The sequence below is a fragment of the Anopheles maculipalpis genome, chromosome X, assembly GCF_943734695.1.
Source record: "Anopheles maculipalpis chromosome X, idAnoMacuDA_375_x, whole genome shotgun sequence".
Taxonomy (NCBI): domain Eukaryota; kingdom Metazoa; phylum Arthropoda; class Insecta; order Diptera; family Culicidae; genus Anopheles; species Anopheles maculipalpis.
In genome coordinates, this window is record NC_064870.1 from 18,629,580 (window position 1) to 18,650,284 (window position 20,705).

Genomic DNA, 20,705 nt, shown 5'->3' on the forward strand with positions numbered 1-20,705 from the left:
CGACTCCACAACGAGCCTTTTTAGCTCTGCGAGCTTCTGCCGAGCATTTCCGAGCTCGCTGATTTCGAGCCCGGTGTTGCCACCCGTGTGAGGGCCACTCTTGCTTCCATGATGGTCGGAGGATTGGCCAGTCCACCGTCGGTGGAATCCGCCATGGGGCGAAGAGTTCGTCCAGGTACCGACATTCTCCGCTCTTTACGCTGGATTTACTCCCTTTTTTAGGATCGTCAGCAGCGGGATTCATCCTTCTGTACTCAATACCGATTTTTTTCACTTTTCCGAGTTTTACCGAGACTTTCAGAGTTTTTTCGGCACTTAGAACACTTTAGTACAGATTTAGTACTAATTTAAGGTTTAGTACAAATTCTCATTTTTTTGTGTGAGTGATTTACTGCATACAACAAATAATTTTTCCACTCTCTTCGAAATTTTCGTGGCCAATTTCCCGTTTTTAGTATAGTTTTTAGCACAGCCTTAACGATTTCCCCCTCCCGTGAGGCGGGTGGTTGATCCGAAGGGTGGAAAAATGGGGGTCGGGTGTCGAAGGGTGTGGGGTCGGGAAGATTGTGTCACTTTCTTAGAATTATTACAGCACTTTTCAGAATTTTTGCGTTACTTTATGAATTTTCCGTTCGTTTGTAACACTTTTAGAACATTTTTAGTACTAGCCCGTTCACGTTTTTACTCATGAAATGAGAACGGATAGGCGGATCGGGGAGAAAACTATACCAAAAATTTTCTTACGATTTTCCCGAATTTTCGTGGCCCATGCCACAAATTTTCCACTATTCAAAAAAATAGATTTTTTAGATATTTTGTCACTTGGGTAGAAGTAAAAAAAAATGTTCTTTGGGTTGTTGCATGGATGATGAACACAAAAGCTTTTATACGCAATTTATCTGCCAAAAACGCACGAACTTCACGTTTTTTTGCGATAAATCGCAAGAATGCACAGTATTTTCTTAAATTCACTTCACGAATCGTCCCGATCGGTTCATAATCACCCAAGAAAAAGCTTAATGAAGTTCCCATACAAAATGTATGGGAAACTTGTTTACACTTTATTTTGCCACTATTTGACTGATTTTTGTTCTCTTTTCTGCCACTTTCACCAAATCGCACACTCGATTCACGAGTATGATTATTTTCGGATGGTTTTAATGATTTTTTGCACGATTTTTTTCACCTCGACACGGAGCACATGATGACACGTCAGTGTGTCAGAGTGTGGCTACCCAGTTGACATTCCTGGGATAACTGATTTTTTTAATAACTAACATAAAGTTGGGTCTTTATTCAGTATAGGATCTTAACAGTAGTTCACCTACAAGGGAAAAGGAATCCCTAATCTTTCCTTCCACTCCTTTCCATCTTACCACGAGGTATCTTGATGGGAAGGAGCCATGACATTGCGCCTTCATCATTCTAGCTTCCGGGGTCCGTCCCGAACAGGGCCATCAGGATGTCCTCGCTGGAGACCGCTTCTCCGGTTTCTAGGCGACGCCTCGCGCGGTGTCGCCTGACTCTGTCGCTCAAGCGTCCTCAGTCGACGGGCCTCGTTCCGCCGATCGTATCGCTCCCGAACCATTGCTTCATGAGCCTCGTCGAAGCGCTATGCCGCCTCGCGCATCTCTGCGTACGCGCTGGTCGCCCGCTCAACGTACCACTCTTGTTGAAGAGTACTGGTGATTCGCTTCGCCGCCTCGCAGACGTTACTCCATTGCTGCTGGCTCTCCAGCATATATGCCAGCAGGTTGTCTGGAGTAACCGCTGCCGCCGGATCCTCCCCCAGCAGTTCGCCACGGATGTCGGCAAACCGTGGGCAGTGGAAAAAGGCGTGTTCCGCCGTTTCCGATACTCCCGGGCATCGCCCACAGTCGGATGTTGGTGACATGTGTTTCGAGTGGAGATAGTCGTGGAAGAAGCCATGGCCGGACAGCAGTTGGGCCAGGTGTAATGTGACTTCCGTATTCCGTATGTGACCGTGCCGTATGTCCTTCCACGCTGCCACATCCGGGAGTACCCGGTGCGCCCATTTTGTGAACCGGCTGGTTGGCTGCAGCTGGTCCTACACCGCCTGCCACGCCACGAGATGGTGTTACGTCGCTTGTCCGCAAGAATAGCACGAGCCGAGATTGGCGTGCCGGTCTCCTGACGCCGCTGGTGACACCTTGCGTCCTCCTTCACCTGAAGCCAGATGGGGATGACGCTGGCCAGCAAGATTGCCACCTCTTGTCGCACTGACACGAATGTGCCTGTGACCGGCCTCGCGTACAATCCCTGGACCCGGCCCAGCTTCCGCCGACACTGCTGCAGGTCCACCGCTTCGTGCAACATCGGTGCTGCGTACTGCAGCGTGGAGTCCACGACCGAAGCCAGCAGTCGCCGTTTTGCGTATTTCGAGCCACTATGATTGCGCATGAGCCGCCCGATTGCCTGCACCACCCGGTTCGCCTTCGCCGTAACGAACGTCAACGTGCAGCCTCCCGGAAAGATGGTCCTCGAGCATGACGCTGAGGTACTTGATGGTGCGAGAGGGTCATCTCTCCTGGCCGTCGACCACCACTGGACAGACTGTGTTGCTTTGCCGCATCGTGGACATCAGCACGAGCTCGGTCTTCGCCGGGGCGAGCTCGAGATGGTGCGCCAACATCCACTATCCAATCGCCGCAATCGCCGACTCGGCCACATCCGCGGCCGTCTGCGATGTTGTTCCCCTCGCCAGCACTACGAGGTCATCTGCGAAGCCGACCACCTCCGCCCCTCCCAGAAACGCCAATCGCAGCACGCCGTCGTACATTGTGTTCCACAAGGTGGGACCGAGGATCGATCTCTATGGAACTCCTGCAAGCACCCGCCTTTGCACTGGTCCTTCACTGGTCTCGTACACCAGCACTCGCTCCGAGAAGTAGCTCCGCAGAATTCTCTGGAGCAGGGAAGGGACGTCCTTCTCCCGGAGAGCCAGTGCTATCGCCTTCCAACTGGCCGAGTTAAACGCGTTCCTCACGTCCAACGCTGCCACCATCAGACAGCGAGGGTCCCGCCTGTTGTTGCGATGTAAGGACCGGACGTGTTGTCCCTGATCGACGCGTTGTCCCGATCGACCGGACGTGTTGTCCCGCGACGGAAGCCGTACAGAGCCGGCGACAGGCGGGGGGTGCCACTCTGCTCTAGGGGCTCATTGAGACGGTCGAGGATGAGCCTCTCGAACAGCTTGGGGACTGCTCCGAGCATGAGCAGGGGACGGTAGAATGATGATTCCCCCGGTGGCTTGGCCGGCTTCGCGAGCAGTACCAGCCGTGCGCTCTTCCACGGTCGCGGGAATTATATTACCGCCTATTATATTCGAGCCCCGGGGCCTTCGACGATGCCATCCTCGCCGCAGCCGCAACAACCTCCTCGCTGGTGATGAGCAGCACTGCTTCCGTCTCGTCGTCCGCCTCAATCGCTGGCCACTCGAGCGACGGATGCGTCGGGAATAGGGCGTTGACGATCGAGCACGGCCCGATCCGTCTCCGGTGGTGTACGCCCGCGTACCTTGGCCATCACTTGGGAGGTGGTGATGGGGGCCGCCCACCTCGCTGCAGCTCCCTTGTTCTCGCCCGCGCCGCATTTCTCGCAACGTTCCGGCGCTGATTGCGTGCGACGGCCACCGAGTTGTCGGGAAGGCGTGCGGCTGACGACTGGTCCTGCGAAGCCAACTGCTCTTGGCGCTCGTCGGTTAATGCGTGCGACGAGCTCGCCAATGCCGCTCCACCTCTCTGGGCTCTCGAGCAGAGCTGCCTCGAGATCCTCGGGGGTGATCTGGCTCAATCTCCCCCCCTCGAACAGTTCTCCACGTTCAGCGGCAAACCGCGGACAGCTAAATACGGCGCGTTCCGCCGTCTCTGCAACGCCAGGACATCTGGGGCAATCCGGGGACGACGTGAAGCCCATCCGGCACAGGTAGTCACGGAAAAAACCGTGGCCAGACAGTACCTGCGCCAACTGGAACGTCACGTCTCCATGTTTCCGTGACTGCCATGCCCTCACGTCGGGTAGCACTCGATGCGTCCACCGAGTGTACCGACTGGCGTCTTCACTGGCAGCATCCGCGTCCTACTGCTGCTGCCACTGCCCGTACGTCCGGTCACGCTCTCGCTCCCTAAAACCAGTTCTGGAGTCTTCGTTGGCTGGGTCATGGAACCGGTGATAGACCCTGCTGTCCTCCTGGATCTGCAGGCATATTGGGATGAAACCGGCCAGTAGCACGGCCGTCTTACCCCTCACCGACCGGAAAGCCCAACGAACACGAATGGCCGTCGTCCTCTGTACCCGCTGCACCAATCTACGACATTGTTGTACTTGCAGCCCCTCCGACCATACTGGGGCCCCGTAGCGCAAGATGCAATCCGCTACGGCCGCCAGCAGTCGGGCGCGCGACGACTTCGGGTCACTGTGGTTCGGCATGAGGCGCGTGACGGCTTCCGCCACCTTCGTTCGCTGTAACCTGCTGGACGTGCGCACTTTACTTTTCAAACTTTTCCAACCGATTGTTGTGTAATTTTTCTAGCGTTCTTTCCATTTAACCACACAAGTTTGATCGCTGGGTATTTCTACCACATCATAAGGTTGTTATGTTTGTATAACGTATCTTTATTTCGTGTTTCGCCGGTAACGGACCCGACGTGGCCAGAACCCTGGTGGTTGTGGTATTCTGGAGATCTTTCTTTATTGTCGTCACGATTTGGAATGATATCCGTGGAGGCTGGGGCTCCTTTTATTCAAGATTTTCTATAGGGGTGTTAGTGAAATCGCTTACCTTATCAACTATGGTTAGTATGCGTAACTAATCACTATTTTCAATACATAACACTTCTCCCAGCTTTAAATGAGACTTTAGATACTCTAACAAACAATGTCAATTACGTTCACAAGCTACTAAATTTAGTTTTTCCTTATCCTGTCCCGTATTCTTTTGGATCTTCTTAATTTAGGTGATTTGGATTCACTTCGTTTTCGTTTCGAACTAACCTTTTGTTTGTCTGTCACCTTTACTGTTGTTTTGTCTTTTCCTACCGGTGTACTGACTATGGGTACTATGGGATGAAATTCATCCTATAGATCGGATGTTCTAATTTGATTTGTGTGTACTATTCGCACATTTCCGAGAACATTTATCAAGTATCTATTGCTACTTATTTTTTCCAATACTAAGGCTGGAATCCATCTTGGCAAATCCTCATGATGATTCCTATACAAAACTTTATCTCCTTTCGCGTGTGATACTGTATCTACTGGCTTGGACACTGGAGGAGGGAGGGGTTTGAGGTTTAGGGACGTATCTTTCATCATTTAGAATTTCTAATTTAACTGGATTGCTCGTGTTTAGTAATGTTCTTGGTACATAGCAAAAAACTAATGATGAAGGTGTTTTACCTGTAGAAGTAGATGGAGTGTTACGATAATTAAATAATATTCGATTTAATTTGCGCTGTAATGGTATTGGTCTCAATTGTTCATCAATCAAATACTTCTTCAACACTTTCTTAATCTTCTGAACTCCGCTCTCCGCTAATCCATTTGACTGCGGATGATAAGGCGGTGATTTCAACGCCTTGATGTCATTAGCCTAACATCCTTCCATAAACCCAGAAGAATTGAACGGTGGACCGTGGTTCGAACAAACTGCCGTAGGTAAACCAAAATAAGTATAGATTTCTTCTAGTTTTTCCAAGACATTGTGGTTTTTTGTTTTGGGTTGTGTGAAGATTTTTTTTTTTTTTTGAATATCAGTTTGGAGGGAGTCTATTTGATTGTTTTTCTAATTTAATTTGATGCGTGTTAACAAATAAATAAATAAATTAATAATTTAGGATGAATGAATAAATACTTAAATATATATCAAATAATTTAAAGGATATCTATTCTTCTTGTCGTATGTTTGGTTATTTTGTTTAAAACTCTATGTTGTTTTTCTTGATGTGTTCAAATATTCTTTTAAATGTTTTACCTGATGCCAATTGCCAATCGTTTTTGAGATTTTCTTTGATGATGTTTTTCTCTTTGTTGTATTTTGGACATACAAAGATTTTATGCAATCCGGTGTTTGGTTCGTTGCATATTTCACAGGTACCATTTTGTATTATGCTCATTTTTTCTATCCAGTATTCTGATAGATCATGTCCCGCTAGGATTTTATTTGCTATTTTATTTGACTTCGTGTGCTTTGAGTAGTGTGTGTTTATACCATAGTTTGAATTTGAAATCACTATGTAGTTCTGCAAAAAAAATTTCCTTTCTCTCTTGTGGATGTGGTGTACCATTCTATAGTTTGTTCCTTCATTTCGTTTTGGAATATTTTTATCAGATCTGTATACCTGTATTTGTTGTTTATCTTATTTTGTGATATGGTTCCTACAATTTTGCTAGGTCATCTGCAATGTCGTTGCCTCTTATTCCAATGTGAGATGGTATCCAGATTATACTTACTTTTAGTTTTGATCCGTGTTTTTGGATATTGTAAATTATTTCTTCTATTTGTGTTTTTTTGTTCGTTTTTTAGTATATTGCATGTGGTACACAGACAGCCGGTGTATATTATTGGGTGATCTAGTTTCATTTTTTCTTCCCGTTTCAGCATTCATCTATTGCTATTATTTCTGTGATTGTTATAGATGAATAGTTTTTTATGTTGTAGTCGTAGTAGTAGTGATTGTTTTTTGCTGTAATGTATTCCTATACCAGCTTTATCATTTTTTATGCTACCGTCTGTGTATATAAAAATATAATCTAAAATTAATCTAAACTAAGAAAATATAATCTTAAATTAAATGCAGAAAAGTGTTGTTTCTTCAAAACAGAAGTAACATACTTAGGACATAAAATAACAGAAAAAGGAATTTGTCCAGATGACGCGAAGTTTGACACGAATAAAAACTTCCCTATACCTGCTAATGCTGATGAAGCAAGACGTTTTGTCGCATTTTGTAATTATTATCAGTGGCGGATCTAACGGTGGGCGGATTGGGCGGCCGCCCGGGGCCCCGGCATCGCAAGGCCCTCGGTATTGTTAAAGGCGTAGAAATGAAGTCGCGCTGGCCGTCAGTTCCATGAACCAACAAATAACCATGCCAACTGCAGTTGCAGCAAGAGCCGCGTGCTACCGTCCAAATCAAAACAGAATTTTGACAAGTCCCGAACTCGAGTTCGGGATCGCACGATCCATCGATTGCACGTTATCCCACACACCCTCAAAACGCCCGGAAAATTTCACGCGAGCACCCAAAGCGGCGCGGCATAATTAAAAAAATTGACGCACACACTCAAAGACAGCTGGTGTCGACGCGAAAGTTTTACGCACACATTTAACGATTCTTCCCTTCCACCCGCTTCGCTTTCGCGTCGCCACCCCTCCGCGCCCATAAACGCGCTCGGTGGTGTGCGCTTGGCCCGTTCCTTTGCTAGCTGGGTTGTCCGAACATGAGATGAAACAGTAGCGAACATAACATTACAAACTTTTTTTTTTTTATAAATGTCAATTTAATTTTAAAAAATTTCAATTGGTCGAATTCCTATTTTGGGAAATACAAGGTGTTAGAACTTTTTTTTATTCAGATAAAAAGTGATGAATTATTATTCAATCTAAAAGTCTTAACTTTTCGTTCATGACTGTGTTGAGCACTTGTTTATCCTAGTCTTCAATATAGCTGTTCTTTTTGATAATCTATAGCCGATTTTCCACGAATTCTTATAGCTTATGAATTACCAGTCTTTACATACAGTTGACTCTACTGGTTTCCTCATTTTAGTTGGCTTACGGTTCCTCAAGCTAGCAGTTCATTAAATCAAAATTATTGTGCGTTGAAGTGTGATTCGTTTTTATCATTATATTGCACTCGCTTCTGTTTCTACATTTGGAAAGGTAGCCGTAACGAAGTAAACACGTGTTCCTCCATCTTATAGAAATAGTGACCGTGGAAATCATAAGCGCATTTGTTTGTTTGTAAAAATGAAGCGATACCAAAGTGGAGCAGAGCGTAAAAAAATAAAAAAAGATATAGAATTTGTCCATAGCCAAAAAAATGCTTTGGACAAGTTTGTAACTGTTGCATCATCTTCACAGATTCAAAAAGCGATATCAGATAGTTCACCTTCCTCTTATGTTCAGGATTGCCGGAGTGATATACGTGAAGCGCAGGAAAAAAAGGATTTGGTCGATCAAAAGTTCCCAGAAACTTACACTGCTAATCAAGGTACTGATATTTGCGATGTAACCGCTAATGTTGTTACCAATGTCAGCGATATTGCATTGTGGAAAAAGCCATTTAAAGACGATTTCATAGAATATATAATTAAAAACAAGCCTCAAACTGTTGGTAGTATAGAAAGTTCAAAAACGCTATATAAAGATAAAGATAGTGTTTACTACAGATCTCTGTGTGAAGACCACTTTTATAGAAAGAAAAGCAACGGAATTTTGGAAGAAAGATCTTGGCTTTTTTTTCCGAAACTAGCAAGTGTGTTTATTGTTATCCATGTAAAATTTTTTTGAACTCTCAATCTAAATTTATTACCGGATTAAATAATTGGAAGGCAATCACTATTCTTTTGTCCGAACACGAAGCTTCGAAGGAACATATGGCATCTATGTGCACTTTGTACAAAAGATCACAAACCTTTCAAAGAATTGTCACGCAGCTATTATTAGAAAAAGAAAAAGAAGAACATTACTGGAGAGAAGCTTTGCGAAGAATTATATCTACAATTAAATTATAAAGTCGTTTGGGACTGGCTTTTAGAGGCCATGATGAAAGCAAAGATTCTAATAGGAAAGGAAATTATTTATCCAGTTTAGAATTTTTAAGTAAGTATGATGAATTCTTAAAACTACATTTAAAAAAGTACGGTAATCAAGGGCGTGGGAATGGAAGCTATTTATCGCATATTATATGCGATGAGTTTGTAAATATTATTCGTAATCATATAAAAAACCAAATTATAGATCAAATTAAATCAGTAACTTATTTTAGCCTCATTTTAGGTTCCACTCCAGACATTTCCGACGTCGATCAGCTAACTTTTGCAATTAGATATGTTTCAGATTCCGCACAAGTAGTCGAAAGATTTATTGGATTCATACCAATTGCCAAACATACTTCATCATATCTAGAACAAGAAGTTTTGGATAATTTAAAACAGATGGGATTGAGGATCGAGAATTGTAGAGGTTCGATAAAGATAACGCATCAAATATGTCAGGGAAATATTCAAAATTACAGGCACGCATTACCCATCGTAGTTCTTCTGCAGGTTTCATCCCATGTGCGAACCATTCGCTTAATTTAGTAGGCAATTTTGCTGCTGAAAATTGCCAGGCAGCGGTGCATTATTTCAGTTTTTTACAAAAGCTTTATACATTTTTCTCCTCGTCAACTCACCGCTGGAATATTTTAACGAATAGTTTGAAAAAAAAAACACAAACACCCACAGTTTTGAAACGATGTTCCGATACAAGATGGTCAGCTAAAGCAGACGCTGTATTGGCATTTAAATTGGGTTTCAATGATGTTAAGGATGCGTTAGAAACAATTTCTAAAGATAATACAGAAAAAACTGCTACAGTATACGAAGCAAGTTCTCTTCTCAAAAAGATGGGAAAATATGAAGTTGCATTGATGACCAGAGTTTGGAATACAATCCTTCAAAGAATTAATGCTACTAACAAGTCGCTTCAAACTGTAGAATGTGACCTTTTGAAAGGATCTTCTTTGATGCGTACATTGATCAAATTCCTTGATAATTTTCGTGAAGATTTTGACAATGTTGAATTGACAGCTAACGAGTTATCTGGGACTATATTTTGTACCGAAGACAAGCGACTTAGAAAACGTCGGTTTTTTTTTTTTTGAGGAAAACAAAGAAAATGAGCACAAATTTTCATTCAAAGAGGATTTTAACATCAATCCTTTTTACACTACATGTGATAACATAAAAACACAACTATTAATATGAGTTAGTTTTGGATCCGTTCAAAGTATTTTATGATTTGAACATGCCTAAAGAAAGGAAAAAAGATGCTATTCAAAAATTGAAAGAAATTTCCAAGAATGACATGGATGACGAAACTTTTGAAAATGAATTGGAGCACTTTTTATGTTTTATAAAAAAAAAAAAATATTCAATTCTGGAATCAGTGATAGGAAATGATAGTATCACAAGGAACAATACATGTATCAATATGCGAAATATTTATAGAATAACGAGAGATATGTCGTGCACGTTTCCTAATGTAGAAACTCTAATCAAATTTTTTTAACAATTCCTATATCGAACGCTTCCGGGGTAAGATCCTTTTCTGTTTTAAAAAGGGTAAAAAATTATTTGCGGAATTCATTATCGGAGGTAAAATTGAACAGTTTGGCTATTTTATACATTGAACAGGATTTACTAGACCAAATGGATGCATCTAAAATAATTGAAGAATTTTCCAAAGATAAAAGCCGAAAAAAATTATTTAATAAATTGCTCGACAATCTAATAAATAGCATTTTGAGGAGATTAATTTAATTTGTATTAAATTAATTAATGGTTTATTTGTTTAATTTCTTTTATGAACATTATCTTTTATCACACTTGATTTAAGTTCCCTACAAATTTAAATTATTTAATTCTTGCAACATTTTTCAGAGATTTTATTAAAGGTTTAATGTCTTAGAGATGTAAAAAATTATCACATGACGGTCGCATTGCCAGGCGTTTAGCGTAAGGCACAATCATGTCAACGTCATGGCACAATCATAATCAACGTGTAATAGTCACGATTTCTGGTTAATGTGATCAGAGCACATCTCTGGACCAGAATACATTCGTAAAACTAATTGGGCGGCCTGATAGCGGTTAGCGTGAGACGCAAACACGACCCGAGCAGCACGGGTTCGATTCCCGACTAAGCCGTCTCGCATACGCAAAGAATGGTTATCCGACTACGTGGAAATCATAAGTCATTAAAACCAATACATGGAGAGCCTTGACCATCGGCGGTTGCTAAGGCAAATGAAGAAGAAGAAGACCAATTTGGCTATTAGTCCAACGCATCCTAACAATAAGTCCGATGTTCTCACTGCAGACAGAAAACCTTATAAAAACTTCCAGCAAGTGTTGATATGAAAATATATCTGTTCGTTAGTGGAGGAGCTTTAATCAAGATTGGAGAAATTTGAAAAATTTGAGAACGTTCTATTAAATACGCCGAATACCTATAACGTATTTTTTGTAACGTATATATGCGTAATCCTAAAACACATTTTTTTAACAAATAAACAAATAATCAAATAAACCTAAAACACATCTGCACGAGATTTTTTTTTTTTAATATTTTAAAATTTTATGAAAAAAAATTCTGGATATGTAGATGAATATAATGTAATATTATTAATTTTTTAATTATTTGTTATGTTATTTGTTATTATATTATTAGGCACAAGTAACTATTTTATAAGGATATATTAAACGAAAATAGAAGGGTCTCATATTTCTTCCCGCTTGGGGCCTCCATGTGGATTGATCCGCCACTGATTATTATCGAAAATTTGTAAAAAATTTTGGCAAAATAGCTAAACCTATTAATAATTTGATAAAGAAAGAAGCTAAATTCGAATGGACTTCAGAATGTCAAGAAGCCTTCGATAAATTGAAACAAAGTTTACTTTCACCCACAATTATACAATATCCTGATTTTTCTAAGCAGTTCATAATTACGACGCATCGGCTATAGCATGTGGGGCAGTGCTCTCACAAATAACAGATGAAAACGATCTTCCAGTCGCATTTGCGAGTAAAAGTTTCTTACCAGGGGAAAAGAATAAATCAATAATCGAGAAAGAGCTCACAGCTAAACATTGGGCGATTAATTACTTTAAACTATACATATACGGAAGAAAATTTTTAGTTAAAACGAACCATCGTCCATTAGTGTACCTATTCGGTATGAAAAACCCAACGTCAAAACTAACAAGAATGAGGTTAGATCTAGAAGAATTCGACTTTGATATAGAATTTCTAGCAGGAAAAGCTAACGTGACGGCAGACGCCTTGTCGCGAATAATTACAAATTCAGATGAGTTAAAAGCATGCATACCAAAATCAAAAGCCGAAGTATCTAATCAATCAAAACCACAAAAAGGGATTAGCTGATAACTACTTGTTAAAGAAAGAAAGAAGGAAGTATCTAATCAATCAAAACCACAAAAAGGGATTAGCTGATAACTACTAGTTAATTTTTTGATAACTAACAAAGAAGCTAACACAATAGCAAGAGCACTCGTTGAAAACTTTATATTAACCATCGGAATATTTATTGAACTCAAATCAGATCAAGGATTGGAATACAATAACGAAATACTAAGCAAAGTTTCCCGTAGTGTGGGAAACAGATAGGCCATCTGAGGTTAGGAAACTTCTTAAAGTCAAATCAAGCATTGTAAGAAACAAAATAGAGCTCGTGGTATTCAACCACAAATATAACAAAGTGCTAGGTAAAACAGAGATACCCATAAGCAATTACGCGAAGAAAAGCCAAATACTAGAATTTGCGCTGCATAACATATGCCAAATCGCTATTCAAGCAAATAGGAACAAGCTAGCAATCGCATCAGACGATATAATATTCCAATATTATTCCCTGCAGACAATCAAAGAAGTAGCTTTCGATGCCATTTCCGATTTCGAAATTGTCATTTTCACTCCATCTAGATGGATTGATTCACAGGAAGATAAGCTGAAAATAATCGCCGATTATCATATGATACCTTCGGGAGGACATATAGATCAATACAGACTATACAGCAAGCTGAGAGATAAGTACCAATGGAAGTACATGAAGACGGATATCCGCAATTTCATAAAGAATTGTAAAGCATGCATTAGGAATAAGATATTGACGCATACTAAGGAAAAGGCAGTTGTGACGACAACACCTTCAAAACCATTTAGTGTAGTATCAATTGACACCGTAGGACCTTTGCCAAAAACGAATAACAATAACCGAAATGCAGTAACAATACAATGTGAGCTAACAAAACATATAACAATAATACCCATAACTAACAAAGAAGCTAACACAATAGCAAGAGCACTCGTTGAAAACTTTATATTAACCATCGGAATATTTATTGAACTCAAATCAGATCAAGGATTGGAATACAATAACGAAATACTAAGCAAAGTTTCTGAAATATTACATGTAAAACAAACATTCGCAACAGCTTACCATCCACAAAAATTAGGATCATTGGAAAGAAATCACAGAAGTTTGAATGAATATTTAAGAAGTTATACAAACGAACACCACGATGATTGGGATCAATGGACAAAATTTTACGAATTCGTTTATAACACAACAATAAATACATCAACAGGCTATACACCATACGAACTGGTATTTGGTAAACAAGCAAACTTACCACAGGAAATTTACAGTAGAAAGGTAGAACCAGTTTACAACATAGAGCAATACTACAATGAAATGAAATATAAATTACAAAAATCAAACGAAACAGCGAGAGAAAATCTGATTCCATCTAAACATAAAACAACAGCAAATCTGAATGAAAAAATAAATCCTACAAAACATTTAAACAGGAGATTAAGTATATCTTGTTATTAAAAACAGAAAGAAATTAGATCCGGTATAAATTGGACCATTCACAGTAATAGAAATACAGAACACAAATTGCGTTATAAAACATAATATTACAAACAAAACCACAACAGTGCATAAAAATAGATTAAAGACAGAGTTTGAAGAATAATGTTACTCTTTAATAAACTCTACTGTTACTCTTTCATAAACAATATTCTCATTAAAAGGGGGAGGTGTAGCATATCTGTTAAACATCTCACTACAGCATAGATTATCTCGCATATGACAAGCGTTACATAACAACATGCGGTGAACAAAAGTTCAACAATTCAACAAACAACTTGCATTAACCAAGAACGCAAGAAATGCACATCTAGCAGTTTGACCAAGCGCACGCTTAAAACAAAACAACCAAACATTGACCAGCGCACCCAGCTATCGCGTAACGCTATGCAATACGATATTGATTCAAAAACGTCTAGACACTCACCTTTGCGAGTACAGACAGTGGTCAGCAATTAAACACCAAATAGATAACTTTAGGCATACCCAATGTGAATTTATTGACGACACATTTTATGCAAGCGAAGCAATCAACCGCACCGCTGTTCAAACACATTACGTGCAAACGTAGCACTTCTCACAATAGCAATTCTCACAACTCATGACAAACAAGTAACAAATAACACACTAGCAATGAGTCCCCAAACAGGGAGAAACGTCTCCAAATACAACTTTTCGCTGACGCTGAACCAAAATCGTCATGTTGGTTCCCTCGACGAACCGACTTTAATCAAATTACCAAATTGAACGGACGTCAACAGAAAACAAATAATTATTTCAACCCTATTTTTTACAACAAGAAAATTTTCAAAAAAAACCCAACAAAATTATGGTATAAATAAAAGCGAAATAGTTTTGGACGACGATGTTCGATCGGACCGCCAAGACTAGAACAACCTATTCACAAAATAATTGCGTTTTATTTCATGAGCTTCATGAGTCCCCCTACCCAAGGTAAGGCCTCGATGTCTCCAACAATCCAGTAAGGGAAATCTCTTCCAGATTTCTATGATCGCCTGGACGATCAAAGGCGATACCGATTCGAAAGTTTCCACCTTGATTTCGGGAGAACGGACATTCCCTACTCGAGCAATGTGACCGCGCTTGCAGCCGATGCAGTCCGACAGTGCGTGTGTGCGCGATCATATTACACTATAATCTGCAGAGGTCCTCCATTGAGACGGAAACGATACAACAAGCGGAGCTGATTGTCGCATAACAACAAGCGCAGCTTTGGTATGCAAGGCTCGTCGTATGCCGGACCTGCAAAAGTTTCATCAAAAACTTATAGCAGCACCAAAACAAAAGATGGCAACACAGAAGGCTCCGACTAAAACACCCAAAAATCCTGCACTGTTGAAGATTCATATTTTGACGTTTCAATCGTAGTAGCCTGAGCTTATAGGATTTATATATTATATGATATGAATATCTATCATAGTAAAATGAATGGCACGATTATCGAACGAAAAGAATACGTCTGCCGTAGGGATACTTCTAGATACCCTTGGGGTTATACTAGATTAAAAAAAGAAAAAAGCTTCGAATACCAGCTAGAAAACGTTATCATCCGGAACAATCAACTGATTGGTATGCTTACACGGCTAACTCGAGAATTCCGTGATACAGTTTCCTTTAAAACCGCTTTACTTTTCATTTATTAGATCGGTAATGGAATACGCCTCTGTGGCTTGGTGGACCACCGCTACTCATTCTGTGGCACGACTCAAATCCGTACACAGCAAAGCCACAAGCCACGCGCACCGTCATTGGAATGAGATGGAATACTACACTCGCTGCATTTTATTCGGTCTCGAGCCTCTTAGTGATCGCTACCGGAACGTTCAGTGTGTCTTCATCGCTGACTGCTCAACTCTATTTACTGCTAAACTCAATTCAGTTATACGTCCTTGCCAGACTGGCAGACGTAAGATCTGACCGCCATAGGGAACCGCCGTACGCGTTTTGGCGGTTGGGAACCATCGTATATAATGTGTCATTAATCCAACTCTGTAATCTGTTTGAGCCCAGCATACCCCGCACAGATTTCATCAACCGCCTCCGTAATCTCCGCAACCAAACTGTTGACTAAACTTTAGTCACCCATCTAACTATCCCTCTTTTGCTACCGTCTACCGTAATAACTATTACGCATTTGGCTTAGTACTATATTAGACGGGCCTATAGGTCCGTTGAACTAATAAACGATTTTTATTCCTGTAAAACGACCAGGCCGTTTTGCTTACTCATAAAGGAAATGACATTACATGAAATTAAATGTGATGCTGTTGAATAACGATGACAAATAACTTATTACTGTAAGAATCATGCAACCAGACATGTGCGTACTGCAAATACGAGACAAGAGGGAGAACGGTCTAGTTTAAGAATAAAGGGGTTTATAGCAAGAGTGGAATCAGGGGCAGTGCCTTGTGTTTCAAACGCAAAACCCTCACCTATAGTTTGATAGCAATTAAATAAGCATGCCTGAAGAAGCGAGCCCTGTTTTTAATTTTATTGGTTAATTATTAACTTTATCGGATTTTATTGGTTTATTATCGGATTATAGGTGTGATTCCATCTCCAACCATTCCTTAATTATTTCTCTTTGTCCGTCTATTATACATAATATCTTCATTTTAAGATTTTTTTAATAAAATGGCCAAACCGTATTACTAGATAGTTTTTATTATTTGTTCAAGGATGGCCAGGTCGTAGAGCTTGCAGGCAGCAGGCAGAACATGGTGTCTATCTTCCTAGAGATATAGGGGGCATTTGACTCAGTTTTACCATGCAAGCCGAGTCAAAAACTTTAGTCGGAAAAAGTTATGAATTTTAACAATGGTCACATGCAGCTAACGTTGCAGTTTCTTTGAAACGAAACCTTCTCCTGTTAGTGAATCGGGGAAAAAACAGGAAGAAAACACTATATGACCCGAAAATTGATGTCTTTTTTATGGTGAAAAGATATCAACTACCGACAATTTTCGATACCTTGGTGTTTGGTTTAATTCAAGGCTAAACTGGAGTACACACTTCGCTCATCTGGTGCAAAAATGCAGTAAAAGAATCAACATTCTAAGGACAGTCACAGGATTCTGGTGGAACGCACATCCATCAGACGTCCTGAGATTGTATAAGACAACGGTACTATCCGTATTGGAATATGAAAGCAAATGTTTCCGTTGGGCATCCAATACGCTGATACTCAAGCTTGAAAGACTACAGTACCACTGTCTTAGTTTCGCACTAGGGAGCATGAAATCTACACACAACGTGTTTCTAGAAGTGATGATCGGAGTGATGCCGCTCAGACTACGTTTTGAAATGCTGTCGTTTCGCCTTCTACTTCTAGTCCGTTGTTCTGTATCAATTCCCTTGATAATAGAAAATTTCGAAACGCTTCTAGAGACAGGTTCTAAGGGCAAAATCCTCAAGAATTATGCAGATTTTGTTACACTACAAGTGCATCCTAGCGCTCCACAGGCATTAAATCGTGCTGCCCTTCCTGAGAACTACAGTTCCATTTTAACAACAGTTCCTCATTGCGCAAGGAAATTAAGACCATGCCGAATGATCTTCGCCCTAGGGTAGTTCCGGGCATTTTCATGAACAAGTATGGTCATTTAGACTAAATGAGCCAATACTACACAGATGGATCATCCTCTGAGGAGGGCACTATCTTCGGTGTTCGGGGGAGTCCACCGAAGCATTTGTCAAATTGAGGCAGCCATTCAGTGTTTACACGGTAGAGCTAGCCGAAATCTTTTACGCACTATTTGCACTGATAAGCTTAATGTTATTGAGACACTGATATCTGCATTCCGATAATTCCGCAAATCAAAAGGTAAAAAAAACAACAGCCATCAAACCAAAATAGATAACCCAGATTAATAATAAATAAAATAAACGTGAAAAATTGGAACATCTCGAACACTATGTTTAGGAAGCATTTACACACATAACGTGAAAAGTATGTCTTTACTTGTTTTAACAACATCAAGAAACCCATTTTTTACAGACACTACAGTGTTTACCGCGTTTCAATGACACATTCGCCAGTAATACCGTCATTTAAACAAGCACAATCGTCACTTTATCATAACGTACCGTCATTTTTTCAGCGTAATCGTCGCTCTCGCATTTGCAGTTGTATTTTGTACTAGCAAGCGTCGCGAAATCTTTTTTTTATGTTTTATGATTGTGAATTTGATTGTGAAAATAGACACGATCACATAAAATGTCCAACAAAAATTTTTATTCTCGACGCTGCTATGCCAAGATAACATTTGCAAATGCGAGAGCGACGATTCTTCTTCTTCTTGGCTTAACGACCTTCTTGGTCAAACCGACCATCTAATGGCGTACGAAACATGCTGATATCACGTAGTTGGATAGTCGATCCTCACTACGGGAGAGCGACGATTACGCTGACCAAATGACGGTACGCAATGCCAAAGTGACGTTTGTTCTTATGAAGATTTCAATATTGCTGGCGAAAATTTCATTAGAGTGCGAAAAACATTGTAATGCCAAAATAGGGAGAGATTATGCCAAAAAAAAAAAAAATTATGTAACTAGTCAAGGCCCGGTAGAATCTACCTTTGTGCCCGCTAACTCCGGAATGCATACAAATTTTTCAAGATGCATGCAAACTCCGAGATGCATGGGACCTCTGGGATGTACTTAACAGGTTGGCTGATAAGTCCCCGGTCTGACACATAGAATGCGCCGCTAGTATTAAATGCATATTATTTTTATATAGCACCAACCTTCAAATGATTCGTGTCAAAATTTGACGTCTGTATGTCAATTAGTTTGTGAGACAGAGCGTCTTTTGTCAAGCAACTTTTGGTTGCTTGACGAACGAAAAAAGAACGAAGAAGAAAAAAGTGTTTTTCCACCAAGACAACGCACCGTGCCACAAGTTATTGAGAACGATGGCAAAAATTTGGCTGATGTGCTAGTATCAACACGCAACTTAATAACAACAATAGACTTTACAACTTTATAAACATTATTAAAAACAAACAAAATAATATCCCAACCTTTCGCACCGCAAACCACAAATTACTTACTGCCACAGAGAAAAGTAACGCACTAAAAAAACAATTTCAAAAAGTTCATACTCTAACATTATTTTGTGGTTTGGGTTTAAGACTTAGTTTATTTACGACACGTTAAAACTCAACACTTAACACAACACATTAAAAAAAAAGGACAACGTTCACAACGGGTATCCGAGCCGCGCGTGCATGCATCGTCCGTGCTGGGATGCGACCGTCCGTGCGTGCGTGCGACCGAGACGACTATATCCGCTACACATCGGATGCTGTCAGCTCCCAGATAGCATCGAGTGTGCGGATAAGCTCTGGCCACAGCGTCTACAACATCTCCCCCTGCTAATTGAGCTGATAGGTTCCAACCCAACTGACAACTGGTCTAAAAAAATCGCTATAATTTTGGAAAAAATGCTCGAATCTTGTCGGAACTGCTCGTTTCATGCTCGAATCTGTCAAAAATATGAATGTGTGCGTGTGTAACGGTTTTTCAAGCATGCTACGATGACATTTCGTCTTTGTTTACATTTCATTTCATCTGCCTTCACTTGATTGTTAATACCACGATCAGGAAAAATTGCTAATAATCGATTAAAAAACTATTAAAACACATTCGAAATGTCCTCGATGCCAATAAAAAGAAGCCGAAAAGTGACGAGCCGGGCAAACAAAAAGCTGGCTGACTTGTATTCGGAGTACCGCCGTCTGCAAAACCTGGATGATGGAGCTCCGGGTCCAAGCCGCATGGTGTCTCGATGTAGCGGTAAGTTTTTACTTTTTATAAGTCTAGACGTGGTCCCAGGTAAGTTTAGCGGTAAGTTTTTTGATTTTATGCACGGTCAGTGGTGGATCAAGGTGTTTGGAGGCCCATGGCAGAATGGATAGTGGAGCAAAACACCATGCAGTAGCAGGGCTTGACCCTCCTTCATCCTCGTCAACCAAAATCCCTTCATCCTCATAATCAAAAGTGCTGACCAGAAGGGGGTATGATTCCTTTTCTCAAGAGGTTCTCTAGCCTGTGAGGCCCCATGATCGGTGAAGCTTCTCCCTCCGGTGAGGTTCCATTAGACGACAAGCTCCTCCCCTGTCGACGAGGTCCCTGGCGGCCACCACCTCCGCCGATGAGATCCGCCACTCGACACGGCAGTTGCAAATGATTCGTTTCATAAGATTTTGTGTACCCGTGTATTTCTATAAACTTATTTCACTAAATAGACAATATCACTTTTTCTTAATTTACAGATACAACTTCTCAGGGAGAAATTCAACCCCAGGAGATAGAAGATTCGCTGGAGCTGGCAAGCCCGAACGACACAGAGTTTGACGATAGTACTTTTAGTACTTTTGGTAGTGGTGGTGCTCAATGAATTAGATTATAGTTATATTGTAGATGAAGATGGTGATGAAGCAGTAGATTTAGATAGTAGTGTGGAAGGAGAAGATGATGTTAGCGATAGTGAAAATGATGACGAAGTTGAAGAGTACACGGCTGCTCATAATTGCAAGAATCATACAAACATTGGTGAATGCTTAAGAGACTGGGCAGTCGTGCATAACCAGCCTCGTTCATCGATTAATGAAATTCTAGCTATTTTCAGAAAATGTACCGAACTACCACTGCCCAAGGACTCTCGAACTCTTTTAAAAACATCTACCACTATCGGTCAGGAGATACAAGCCGTTCCAGGAGGAGAGTTTTGGTACAAAGGAATAGAGTATAAGCTCAACAGTTACTTTCAGTAAGTATTTATAATATTCTTAGAATTTAATTGATACTATATTTTTCTAACAACAACATAGTTTTTAAATTTAGATTGCATATGTGTTACAAATTTAATGTTTTTTTTTATAATCCATTTTAGGTCAACTGTTCCTACAACAGAACAATTGTCACTTCAGCTTTCCGTAGATGGGCTTCCCCTTCATAAAGGTGGACCAATGCAGCTTTGGCCCATCTTAAT

General features: G+C 40.8%; 1 pseudogene; it reads left to right on the forward strand.

The window, feature by feature from the left end:
- Nucleotides 1-19,362: 19,362 nt before the first annotated feature.
- On the forward strand, nt 19,363-20,487 carry LOC126561280 (uncharacterized; annotated as a pseudogene).
- Nucleotides 20,488-20,705: the final 218 nt, after the last annotated feature.